General features: G+C 35.0%; 1 long non-coding RNA gene across 1 annotated transcript; it reads left to right on the top strand.

The window, feature by feature from the left end:
- Positions 1-13,157: 13,157 nt before the first annotated feature.
- Positions 13,158-13,884, top strand: LOC133199896 (uncharacterized). The gene is made up of 3 exons (XR_009722864.1): positions 13,158-13,224; positions 13,558-13,621; positions 13,804-13,884. It is a non-coding gene; the product is annotated as an uncharacterized LOC133199896 (long non-coding RNA).
- The last annotated feature ends 262 nt before the right edge of the window (positions 13,885-14,146 follow it).

The raw sequence follows: 14,146 nt of genomic DNA on the forward strand, positions 1-14,146 counted from the left end.
CCTGAGCATTTGTCATTTTTAGCTCTACTTCTCAAAGACGAGAAGAGATTATTCAAAAGTAAGGTGTCTGTCATTCGTCCCTCTGTCTATAAACAATTTTTCAAAGTCCTACTCCTCCTACAGTTTTGGTCTGATTTCAATATATCTTAATCACAGACCTTTGGATCGCTTTAATCCGATTTAAAAAAAATCGGGGTGTATAAAAAATATAAAGGTATGGAATTCCTTACACTGTGTACCCTATTTCGCTAATAAAATACTTTTTAATCAAAAGCTCTAAAATTTCCCTTTCTATTTAAATTTACTGATATATGAACAATTTTTATTACTACCAAAGTTCATTTCGAAGTTCTATATACATGTACTTCCCGAGATATTCTATAATCAATTTGAAAATTGACCACTTTTTTTACTCGAAATTAGCTTGAATTGGGCCCCTGGTCATTCACAAATGTATACAGACGGTGTTTGAAGTGCAACGAAGAGATGCATAGTACTTGCACAATCTTTCAACATTTTAAAGTTGATTTTTCTTATTCCATATCATAAGGTTAAGTCCGTAATAATTCCTTTCGCGAAAAAAAAAATTAGAAAACGACTGCATCAACAACTGCACCGCCATGTTGTTTATGAATATAAAAAGAGCTAAGATTGAACGAATTTTCCCAGAATGTATAATATACTTTTCAATTTTTTTTTTAAATAAGAGCGCTAAAATGTTCTTTGTGACTAAGCAAGATCATACGATCAAAAAAAAAAAGAAAATTTGTAGAGCTCGAATGCAAATATTCATTGAGTATGAAATATATGGAAATAATGAACAGTATTCAAACTCAAAAGTCCAATAAACAATACAAAATAGGAGCAGAGCAAACACGGACATCCGAAACATCAGAGGTGGGATCAGGTGCCATGGAGGGGTGGGCATCCCTTGCCGACCGGTCACACACGCCGTGTGCTCCTTGTCATGATCGGGAAATAACGGAAAATCCATCGTCAATTCAGTGTGTAAATGATGAACTAACAATTAGTATGAAAAACATCAGTCAGCATTTGACTCAATGATAAATTGTATTTGCTGACAAGGTCAATGTATCGACCATAGAACTTACGAAATGACGACTTTAACCGAGACTGTTGAAATTCTTGTTTCATCAACATGTTTGTCAATAATTTACCTCGTTTTAGAAATTGTACATACGTAGAGCATGCTCTTGCGTATCGAATCAACTGAGAGATATAAAGTTCGTATAGAGGTGATGAAGGATATTGCTGCATAAGTAAGGGAAGTTGACGATTGAAAAGTTAAAGTCATAACGTTTATCAGAAAGCTTGGTTGTTAGATAACCATTAACTAAAATATCCAAATATGAAACAGATGTGTCAGACTCCGTGGTATCTTTTATCTCAAGCACACCGGGATATAGAATAAATTCCGGGGAAAATTTATCCCGTCGTTCCCGTTAACAGTTAGTGTAACTTTTCAAAGGCCCCAGATGATGTCGAGTAAAAAACTAAGGTGAATTCTTAAATTGGTTTCAGAATATATCGGAAAGTACACGGGATTTCGGAATGAACTTTGGTTGTTATGAAGATTGTTTATATATGAATTAGATATGGATAGAAAGTAAAATTGTAAAGCATTTGATTTAAAGGTATTTTATTGGCAAAAGTGCATACTCTATGTAACTAGTTCCAATACTTCCATACCTTTATTTATTGAACACCTCAATTTTTTATAAGCGATCTAAAGACCTGTGATCTTAGTGTACATGTATACTACATTAAAACTACATTAAACTGAATACGAATCGTAAATAGGCATACACCATTTTCGATGTAATATGCACTTTAATTTATTTATTTTGTGACTCTCCAAAAAAAGGTAGGACATTACTGAGTATTGACCTAGACTATCAGCTGGTACAAGCTACAGGTAGGTTTAGGAAATCTTTCGAGAACAGGATGATCTTTTCAATACCAAATATATTCTGCATCTTTTGATGGCAAGGTAGGATTGTGGCGTATATTTAACAGGGATATTATCTGGTACAAAGTACAGGTAGGTGGGAGAAAGCTCTGACATCAGGGACATATCTTCATGTAAAATTTATCTAGTGACTTTCCATAGAAGGTAGGGTATTTCCGAGGTTGGACCTGGACTATTAGCTGGTACAAGCTACAGGTAGGTTGAGGAAACCTTTCGAAATGAGGGTAATATTATCAATACCAAATATATTCTGTATGTATCAATTGCAGGTAGGATTGTGGCGCATATTTAACAGGGATTTTATTTGGTACAAAGTACAGGTAGGTGGGAGAAAGCTCTGAGGTCAGGGACATATCTTCATGTAAAATTTATCAAGTTACTTTCCATAGAAGGTAGGGTATTACCGAGTTTTGACCTGGACTATTAGCTGGTACAAACTACAGGTAGGTTGGGGAAACCCTTCGAAATCAGGGTAATATTGTCAATGCCAAATATATTCTGCATGTATCAATGGCAAATAGGATTGTGGCGCATATTTAACAGGGATTTTATCTGGTACAAAGTACAGGTAGGTGGGAGAAAGCTCTGAGGTCAGGGACATATCTTGACTTAAGTTTTAACTTTTGACTTTCCTTAGAAGGTAGAGTATTACCGAATTTTGACCTGAACTATTAACTGGTACAAGCTACAGGTAGGTTGGGGAAACCCTTCGAGATGAGGGTAATATTATCAATACCAAATATATTCTGTATGTATCAATGGCAGGTAGGATTGTGGCGCATATTTAACAGGGATTTTATTTGGTACAAAGTACAGGTAGGTGGGAGAAAGCTCTGAGGTCAGGGACATATCTTCATGTAAAATTTATCAAGTTACTTTCCATAGAAGGTAGGGTATTACCGAGTTTTGACCTGGACTATTAGCTGGTACAAACTACAGGTAGGTTGGGGAAACCCTTCGAAATCAGGGTAATATTGTCAATACCAAATATATTCTGCATGTATCAATGGCAAATAGGATTGTGGCGCATATTTAACAGGGATTTTATCTGGTACAAAGTACAGGTAGGTGGGAGAAAGCTCTGAGATCAGGGACATATCTTGACGTAAGTTTTAACTTTTGACTTTCCTTAGAAGGTAGAGTATTACCGAATTTTGACCTAAACTATTAACTGGTACAAGCTACAGGTAGGTTGAGGAAACCCTTCGAGATGAGGGTAATATTATCAATACCAAATATATTCTGCATGTATCAATGGCAGGTAGGATTGTGGCGCATATTTAACAGGGATTTTATTTGGTACAAAGTACAGGTAGGTGGGAGAAAGCTCTGAGGTCAGGGACATATCTTCATGTAAAATTTATCAAGTTACTTTCCATAGAAGGTAGGGTATTACCGAGTTTTGACCTGGACTGTTAGCTGGAACAAGCTACAGGTAGGTTGAGGAAACCCTTCGAGATGAGGGTAATATTATCAATACCAAGTATATTCTGTATGTATCAATTGCAGGTAGGATTGTGGCGCATATTTAACAGGGATTTTATCTGGTACAAAGTACAGGTAGGTGGGAGAAAGCTCTGAGATCAGGGACATATCTTGACGTAAGTTTTAACTTTTGACTTTCCTTAGAAGGTAGAGTATTACCGAATTTTGACCTGAACTATTAACTGGTACAGGCTACAGGTAGGTTGGGGAAACCCTTCGAGATGAGGGTAATATTATCAATACCAAATATATTCTGCATGTATCAATGGCAGGTAGGATTGTGGCGCATATTTAACAGGGATTTTATTTGGTACAAAGTACAGGTAGGTGGGAGAAAGCTCTGAGGTCAGGGACATATCTTCATGTAAAATTTATCAAGTTACTTTCCATAGAAGGTAGGGTATTACCGAGTTTTGACCTGGACTGTTAGCTGGTACAAGCTACAGGTAGGTTGACGAAACCCTTCGAGATGAGGGTAATATTATCAATACCAAGTATATTCTGTATGTATCAATTGCAGGTAGGATTGTGGCCCATATTTAACAGGGATTTTATCTGGTACAAAGTACAGGTAGGTGGGAGAAAGCTCTGAGATCAGGGACATATCTTGACGTAAGTTTTAACTTTTGACTTTCCTTAGAAGGTAGAGTATTACCGAATTTTGACCTGAACTATTAACTGGTACAGGCTACAGGTAGGTTGGGGAAACCCTTCGAGATGAGGGTAATATTATCAATACCAAATATATTCTGCATGTATCAATGGCAGGTAGGATTGTGGTGTATATTTTACAGGGATATTATCTGGTACAAAGTACAGGTAGGTGAGAGAAAGCTCTGAGATCAGGGATATATCTTGACGTAAGTTTTAACTTTTGACATTCAATAGAAGGTAGGGTATTACCGAGTTTTGACCTGGACTATTAACTGGTACAAGCTACAGGTAGGTTGAGGAAACCCTTCGAGATCAAGGTAATATTATCAATACCAAATATATTCTGTATGTATCAATTGCAGGTAGGATTGTGGCGCATATTTAACAGGGATTTTATCTGGTACAAAGTACAGGTAGGTGGGAGAAAGCTCTGAGATCAGGGACATATCTTCAGGTTAAATTTTTTTTGACTCTCCATAGAAGGTAGGGTATTGTCTTGGACTATTAGTTTGATGAAACTAGAGGTAGGTGACAAAAAAGGTCTGGGATCAAGGTTATTTTCTTAAATAAAATTAATATTGTTTCCATCCAGAGTACGTAGAGAAATGGTGAATATTGTACAGTTTTTTAAGCTGGTACAAGCTACAATTATCTGCGATCAGGGCTATATTTTCATGTTAGTCTTGTAAAAAGCAAAAGTATTTTGATTAGAAGCGTATACTTATCTTGGATTTCAGATCGTAATTTTTCCAGGATATGCTAAAATGAATTCGACATGCACATTCTACGTAGATGCATGGGAGAAACATTTTGAGAAAGCGTAATGTCTTTATGTTTGATTAACCATTTGACTGTCATAGGTCTTTAAGAATATTAGCCTTTTTTGCAGGAATATTAGCTGAAACATATACAAACTAACGTAGGAGGCACGTAGGAACGCGGGGGGGGGGGGGGCAGGTTTTTTTTTCCAAACATAACTTCTTTCTATTGAAAATGTTCTTTGAAAGGCCAGTTGCCCTCCTCCCCCCCCCCACTTTTTTGTTACAGTAAAGGTCAAATACGGATGATGTAGTATTGTATCAATAAAATTTGGTACTGTAAGATGTTGTAATTATACACCCCCCCCCCCCCCACACGAAATAGGATTTTTCGAGTTTGGGCAATTTTCCTTTTTTTTTTATATCTGCTCGTCAACTTTTTCAGGTAAGTAATTTTTTTTTTCTCTGGCCCCCCCTTTCAAAAACGATGCTTCATAACTGCGTAGATAAGAGAAATTATCTGAAATCTAGTATATATCTGCCATCTAAATTAATCTTGGACTGTCCAAAATATATAGGTGAATAGTGTATATTATGCTAGTTTTTAGCTGGTTTAAACTGTTAAAGGTACGGATAGCTTGGAAAAAACCATCTGGGATCAAGACAGTATCCCTATGTTTGTGCGATGTAGGTTAAGCGTATTTTATGAGGTACTCTCAGATGATACATAATTTTGGGATTTGGGGATAATGACATCTATAACATCAGTTTAAATTGTCGCCCGTGTGGCGCAGTGGTTAGAGCGACTAAGTCTTGAGTCGTGGAGAAAGGAGTTGATCCTTTCGTCACGAGTTCCATTCACTTCACGGGACGTAGAGATTGGTTCTTCGGACGATACGGTATATAAACAGGAGTCCCGAGTCGCGGTAGAAGAAAAAAAATCCCTCACTGCTAAAAAGGCCCTGAGTGCCAAGTTCAGGTCTAAATTTGCAGCCCTCCACCGGTAAATGCTGGTGTCTCAATATAAGTTAACAATCTTGAAGGGGCGTTAAACAAACAAACAAATGTCTAACATTAATCTGATACCTGTCAAAAATAGGTAGAGAAATTAGGTGCATTGTTTAGAAATATATATATTTGTACTTTCGAGGGAAAAAATAGCTCGAAATCACCTAGTGTGAAATGTACATGAGCTAGAAAAGTTGGGAGTAGCAAATGACGAGGAATATAAGTTGATAGATTAACAAATGTCTTGCTGTATTGCGTTCGGATATACCTCGGTAAACCGTGAGTTTTGTGTGAAAATAAAATCTTGGCGCTAAGTAAGACATTCAGGTAAAATAAAATAAAAAAACTTTTGAAATCAAAAGAAGATAGAAAATGTTTCTTTACTTATATAGGCATATTTCTCAGAAGTAGTTTAGGTATGAGTATATTATTAAAATAAAGAAAAATAATACTACGGTAATTTCTATCTTACAACTTGAGTCGATTTAAAAAAAAAATCCATCTTTCAATTATGGAATCGTCGCCTGCATGGGGCAGTTGTAAGAGCGTCTTCTCTGGAGTCGCGGAGTAAGGAGTTGATACTTACGTCGCGGGTTCGAATTGGTCCACTGCGGGACGTGGAGACCGGTCCTTCGGATGAGACGTTATAAACCGAGGTCCCGTATCCCACTAGGTGCTGGCACGAAAAAGATCCCTCACTGCTCAATGGACCTAAGTGCCGAGCATAGGTCAGCAGGGTTGGATTGGCTGTAAAAATGGGGGCGGGATCTTAAAGCAGCCTCTAGACATATGTTTTTTTAAATGTTCATTTGTAACGATACGTGCCTGTTTGCAGGGGATAATAACACCCCCCCCCTGCTGATTTTATATTCCTAATACACATAAACATTGCATCAATCGAAATACAAATGAATATTGAAAAAAAATATATGTAATAATATAGTTCAACGAATTTTATTTTGAATTTGAATAAATCCACGCTTGTCATCAATTTATCCATATTTGATGATTAATTCAAATGGATACATTGTTTATATGGATTAGTATTTCTACTTTTACCTGTCCGACTTAATATATAATTACCAATTGTAAATTGCCAGTGAAGTAAATGTAAATTACCTGTGAATATTAATATTAATTAAGAATATTTCATTTATTTCCGTATGTATGTATTTTAACACATGTCGAATATTCCACGTACGAAGGAATAGATCTACATAATGAACGATAACTCGTACTATGAACGATAACTCGTGTTCGCCTACCTGTACATTGTACCATCTAGCGTTAACCTTGCAGGAAGCCTGGAACTTGAGATGACATGCACTGGCAATTTCCCGACAGAAATGAAAATCACTCAAAATAAGGTATGATATCTAAAATGCCCTAATCAGTGACATCCTGATTCTCTGACTTCGAGTCCTCAACAGTCAGTTGGGGCCACAAACGCCAACTACATATCACCAAAGAATGAGACAGATGGTAAGACTCAAAATTCAACTTAATAAGATTGTTTTGAACAATGACGTGGAATATTACTTCGCACTTCACGAGCCAGTCCAAGAACAAATTAGCATTAGTGAGTAGTGAACCGTATTATCAAAACGTACGATAAATATTCGTAAGGCGACCTTACCTTTTTTTATGTTATTCAATTTGACAAAAATCACATGTGGCACAAGTCATACATACAGTAAACAAATATATAGTCACACAGATTTTCTTATATTAAATGCATCACGTATGAAGTTACAAATATTTCTTGTTTATTTAACATCTGCTGGATTAAGAATTTCATAAGATATACATGTATTGTTAAAAAGTGTACAATATTCACTTCGTAGTTGTTACAAATAAATCAAAGTACTGAAAGTACTGAAACGAGGTGACGTTTGGGGTTGAAAATGACAGATTAAAAGAAATGAAAGGAAATTTGTCAGATGACATTATTTATAACTCATAAACATTTGTGTAACCTTCAATTTGAATTAATAAAATGCTTAGGAAACATTATAATCTGAATAGCAGATGTAAACTAAATGTAATTTAAGAGAGTTCATAAAATGAACACCACCAGTTTTGTTGCATATTTTTTAAAAAGTATGTAAATGTGGGCTTGTCAAAAAATACTTTGGTTAAAAAAATGACACATCATTTTTTGTTATAAGTTATCATTTAGTGAAATATAGATATCTAATGTTTTTCCACTAGGATATTCTAGAACCGTCATGTTTTTTTTAATTTACCAGTGATTTGAATTCGTCACAATGAACTTGAATGAAGGTTATGAAACAGTCTCATTTTGTACTAAATATGAATATTCAATGATTGTCCAATACAAAGTTCTGCTTTCTAGAATGACCTTGGGTAAAGATCATGACATACCTGCAGGACATATCATTTTTAAGTAAGCAAGACCTTCCAATGCTGCTCAATTACAAAGTTAAAGCTCAGGCAGGAATTCTATAAATCTCTTTGTATCAGTGATTTTGCTCTTGCCAGAACAGTCATATTCAGTACACACTTACAAGGGAAATAATGAGGTAAAGGTCTTCATTATAAAAAAAAAATCCACCTCTGAACACTTCTGAGGCTGGTTTACCTATTTGAGGGAAGTCAAAATTCTGGTAGAATACACCCCCCTTTAAAAAATCAAATGAACTTCCTTATTAACTCTTAGTACAAGTATCAAATGAAAGGCAATTAATGACAAGTTGTCCATGTGTTGTAAACAAATGAAAATACAGGGATACAGGAACATCAAAAAGTTACACAAGGGTTGGAAAAGGAAGATCTCTATGGATAGGACAGGGAGTGCATTTATTTAGATTTATTGATGGAGATGATCTTTTCAACTGTCGAGTCTTTGAACACAAAACAGCAATGGAGTGGAAGCTTCTTCTCAATTTCACCTTCCAAGTCTTTGATGGGGCAATCTAAGGCTTTGGCCATCATACCAAGTGGCACATCATATGTTGCATAGTCATCCTTTACGTTTATTAGGAGTGAGATGTGGAGTGCTGTTTTCTCAAATGCAATAGCAGAACCCTGCACTTTTGCAACTGGTGGCTCACACTCCTGAAACAATCAAGGATAATTTTAAATAAAAAGCAGGTCAATAAACACCAATTTATTAAAGAATATTGTGATGATAACTGTGGGTTCACTGTCATTTTTAAAGATATAGTTCATAACAATCACAGTGTTACCTGAACTCAGGGTCTTCAGTTTTGTGATGTCATACACAGTACCCTTCACGGCATCTGTGGGATCAGCCAGTCTAACTGTGACGTACTCCTTTTTTCCCCATTGTATGTTTGATATTTCTGAATGGTTCCAACTACACACACCTTCACTTTAAGTGGTTGGGAGTAAGGTTTATTTCCCTTGCTTTCTCTCAGTTTTGCTACTGTCAACATCTGTAATTAAAAAATGCATGAATTTGTTTATGTTACAGGAAGTCCTCATCCCATATCTTACTTTAATTGTTAATGAAATCTAAATATTCTTAATGTTCAATTTTTTGAAAGAAAAAAATTACCCTAAATATTGCTGTCATAAAAATTTAAATGGATGTGAAAAAATTGTATGAAGAGTGAACTATTACTATGATCTTCAAGCTTAAGTAAATACAGCTAAACTGATACTGTCTATTCATATGACAATATAATAAAGTGTAAGCATCCCAAGTCTGTGCCCATCCTTAAACGAGAATCACTTAAATAGAGTGTTAGCATTCTAATCAGGGTGTGTAGTTTAAGACTTAATCAGTGCACAACATGGACAAGTTTCTAAGAACTTGGTATATTTATTTCAATTGTAGAACGTTTGCATATATGTGATTAAGTGGAGATCTATAGTCAGTTGTAGATCCTGTTGGCAGGTATTTAAGATTTAATTCAGACATAAATTTGATATTTCCTGTTTGTGGTGATAGATTGTCAATATTGAAGTCCCCAGTCAATACTACAGGATCAGCATCTATTAAACAGTCTTGAAACATATTGCGAGGCATGTTTTTCACTGTTGTCAAATCTGTCTTTGGTGGAATATACAAGAACAACAATAACATTGACTTTCCACTGCGAATTTCAATATCCAAGGAAAAGAATTGAACATTCTGTTCTCTTCTTTTGATGATTTTCTTTACAGTTATTGATTCCTTAACATAAAAATCAAAACCATGTGATGGCCGTTGGGTGCGCAATGTTGTGGAGAGTCAAACCTATACATTGTATATCCTGGCATAAAAAAATGTATCAGCATCATCAGTTTCAATAAGTCCTGTCTCAGATATTGTTAATACATCCGAAGCCATAAGGTTAAATTCCTTTTCCAAATCCTCCTTGTGCTGATGAAGCGATCTTATGTTAAATGATGTTAAAACTGTTAAATGATGGTCCTTTCCTCCGAAATTGTCAATGCACACTTTGACCTTTCCCTCATTTTTAAGCCGGTTCATCTCTTCCAACACAGCTAGTGACAATGATATCTTTTTTCATTCAAACAAGTGATGTGTAAGTTCTCAATATGGGTACCCTACTGAGTCCCACATAATGCATATGGTCAATGTTTCTAGTTCCAAAATTTATAACCGCCGATTTCATAGTTGAGCCTTGCACTTTGTGAATAGTTTTGGGGGCTCCTAACCTTAAAGAAAACTGTCTTCGTTTTACATAATATGTACCATTCATCTGAGTTTTAAACTGCCTTGTTATTTCTAATATTGGTGTCCATGTTTTCTCAATTTCACTTTTGAATAGCCTTGCATATTCCTTGCGCAACTCCTTCCCACTGTTGTCATCATCAAATTACACCCAAATGATGCTACACCTTGTGTATCCTTCCACACGATAATCAGAGTTTTACTGCGCATGACGCACCATTTGTGATTCCATCTTGAACATTAACATTATTGGTTATTTCAGCTGGAACTCCAATAACCAAGCAACATGGATGATAACCCAAGTATTCTGGCACAATCATCAGGGACTCTTGCTAACACTTTTGATTTTACAGCTTCTTCAGATGCTCCAATAATCCAGACAATAGCATTTATGCTGACTTTCTGTGAATCATCTGAAATATCATATATCTTGTTATTGTAAGACTGTACTTCATTTCTTGTGGTAAACAAATGGGGTATATTTGTGATTATCCAGCTTTATGACGTAAAAGCATCACCTTCTGGCCTTACTTTCTTAAGATTTACTGATCAGGAGTGGAAGACGGAGTTTGGAGGAATGTTTTATAAAACGAATGGATATTGTGCAATTTCATTCAGATAATCCAAAAGTTGAGATATTTTTAAAATAAGTACTTGACAGAAATGGATGTGGTCAGTGCTTTTAAAAACATTAAAAGCAATACCAATGTTTTTTTTCCTTATATAACTTGTACCAATAAACGGTATAATTCCCACTGTCAAAAAACATGAATTTTTCCAAATTTTGAGACTAAAAGTTCCCAATTCAACTACCAAATGAACAAAATGGGATAACATCGTAGAAATACTGTATTAGTTGACCCAATTTCACACTTCCCTTTAAACCAAAGATAGACATTCAATCGTAATATATGGTGAGCGCATGTTGTTGACAGCTTAGTGTTTAACATTATCGACAAATATGTGAGAACCCTGCTATTGCAATTCTTGGGGAAAACCTTGCAAAGGGTAAAAAAAAAAATCACCGAGGGCAATGTGATCATAGTATCAGAACAGTTTTGGAAATGAAGATTAAGTACTAAAGTTATTAAGTGCCTGTGAATGAGTAATCATCAGTAGTAAAATAAATAATAAATATTGCTCTTCCTATTCAAAATAGTATTACACTGAATTGATGTGATTTAAGGCAATATTTGACAAATGTTTTAGTGTGTAGCAGCTCAGTCTACAGCGAATAATGTAAGTTAGAAAGCTTAAGCCAACACAGATTATCAAATTATACAAAATTTGTACCAGAATTATGATTCCTAGTGAATATCATTAATTTTAGTAAAACGTTTGATGTATTCCATGGCACAAGGTTCTAACAAAGTAATATCTCGTGAATGTATTTAAGAAAACATTCATACTAAACTTACATTTCAGTGATACTGCTGCCCTGATGCTTTGCCTTCGCAGTACAGTTAAGGCTACACATGAAGATAATATGGTAATGAGGTCATAATGAGCTTTGACGTCATGACAGTTGCTCCGCCTAGATAGATCCATATAAGGAAATAGAGCTCAAAAAAGCTATTTAATGATGATTGCGAGAATTTGTAATGAATGTCTGTATTTTCAGGTATAAATAAATAAACATTAGTGATTTTCTCTTATATAGTAACAACACGTCTTCGAAATAATTCTCTTCTTATTGTGTCGTTTGGCTGCATTCGGCTTCAGCCAAGCGCTTGCACTCGGTGACACGGACTGTCGTTTACATCTAAAAACGTGGCGACAGCAGCTGAGATATGCAGTGGATAAATGCAACAATCAGGCAATCTTTAAAGAGAAAAGGGATAAAATGAGAGACCTGGGCCTTGTTTATCTTTTTGATGAGAAGATGATGATGTTATTTCGGGAAATCATGGAAAACTGAGACGATCCGCACTACCTCCCTAGGTCCCTTTCTGTTCACTAAGGTGTGTATGTGCATAGGCATTAACATGTTGACATACTATTCTTTACATCGATGTAAAATAACCTTGAACATGTACAATAAGATGTATTGTTACAGTCCGTCACAAACTGCAATGCAGTGCCTTGTGTGTACCCCCTCACCCACACACACACAAAAACACACACATTATGAAAGTTGCACACTTTTAAACATGCAATGATGTTGTCCTTTGGCATACATGTACAAACATGTAACATAATATAAGCACAGCACGTCATGATATCAAATAGTATAATTTAGATGCAGTCACACTTAAAGTGTATTTGTGAAGTCAAACTGCACAGTGTACAATGTATGTGCACTGTACATACAAGAGTATAAGACCCTATAAATTTTAATTTATACCTCTGGCAATCAAAAATATGTTAATTTTAAGATTTCAGTTTTTACCAGTGCTTTATATTTTAAATTCATCATAGAAATTTTACTATCTGTATCACTAGGCTGTAAATTTGTAGAATTTCTACATTATTGAAGATAAAATGTTTGAATTTTCATTTGTCTGACTACATGTACATTAAGTCAGTCATATATGTATATACATGTATTTATGTACTGTTTATATGTATAATTCTTTTCTCATTGTAGCTGTCACAGAACTGGTTAAAACTGGCATTTACATCAGCTAGAACTATCAAAGTAAATGCATCAATTTCTCCACTGGGTATGATCACACTAAAGCATTTCACATTAATTTTATAGTATGCCAGTGTTAAATATTTTTTTTAATGTTGTATAGGTGAAAGAATTAAATGTTATCTCTAGTATATTGATTTTTTTTTACTTAAATTAAGTATAGCTACCAATTCTACTTTTGCAAATGTCATATAGGTTTCAATTTTCCAGAAAAGTTTTGTATCAAAAGTTTGTTTCCATTTATTTTATGAATTTCAGAAAATATAGTATAGCATGGTTTGTTTTGTACAATGCAATATCATTTCATTCTACAATAGTAATCATTATGTTTTTCACTCATTACATATATATTGTGTTGTAGCTACTCCCAAACAATTTGAACAATTCATTCAGGCAGCAAGTGTTTCCACCAATAAAATAAAAAGGTATGCTCCATATAAGCTCTAAACCATACATATTCCTAGCAAGCTTATTGAAATGTTTTGATAATAAAAACAGTAGAGTCATGTACAATTATGCTCTCCATGTTACTCAATGCATTGTTTTGAGCATCACTTTTTTAAAACACCAATGAACCTTCCATAATGGTATTTCATTTTGTTTTCAGAATTGATTTCATCCAGAAGAACTGTTTTTGAACTGTGGACTGTTTGAAATATTTTGCACCTGCTCAGATATCCCTTCACAGCTTGTCTTTGAATTTGAAAGGCTGTTTTTATTAAATAAATTTTCTAGATAACTAATACTTTGAATTTTTAACAGTACAATGGTGTGAAAGTTTGAAGGCTGTTAAGATTTGAGTATCTTAATTTTACTTGCATGTATTCTGACAGGTGCGTAGCTGCTTATACGCAAATACGCAGATGCGTACACATCGTTTACAAATTAAAAACAAGAAGTCTGTGAGCCAATGCTCACTAATAATACCCCCGCTCTGATGTGAATACACA

The sequence above is a fragment of the Saccostrea echinata genome, unplaced genomic scaffold, assembly GCF_033153115.1.
Source record: "Saccostrea echinata isolate AGI-Se365-2 ecotype Australia unplaced genomic scaffold, CSIRO_AGI_Sech_v1 ptg000036l, whole genome shotgun sequence".
NCBI classification, from domain to species: domain Eukaryota; kingdom Metazoa; phylum Mollusca; class Bivalvia; order Ostreida; family Ostreidae; genus Saccostrea; species Saccostrea echinata.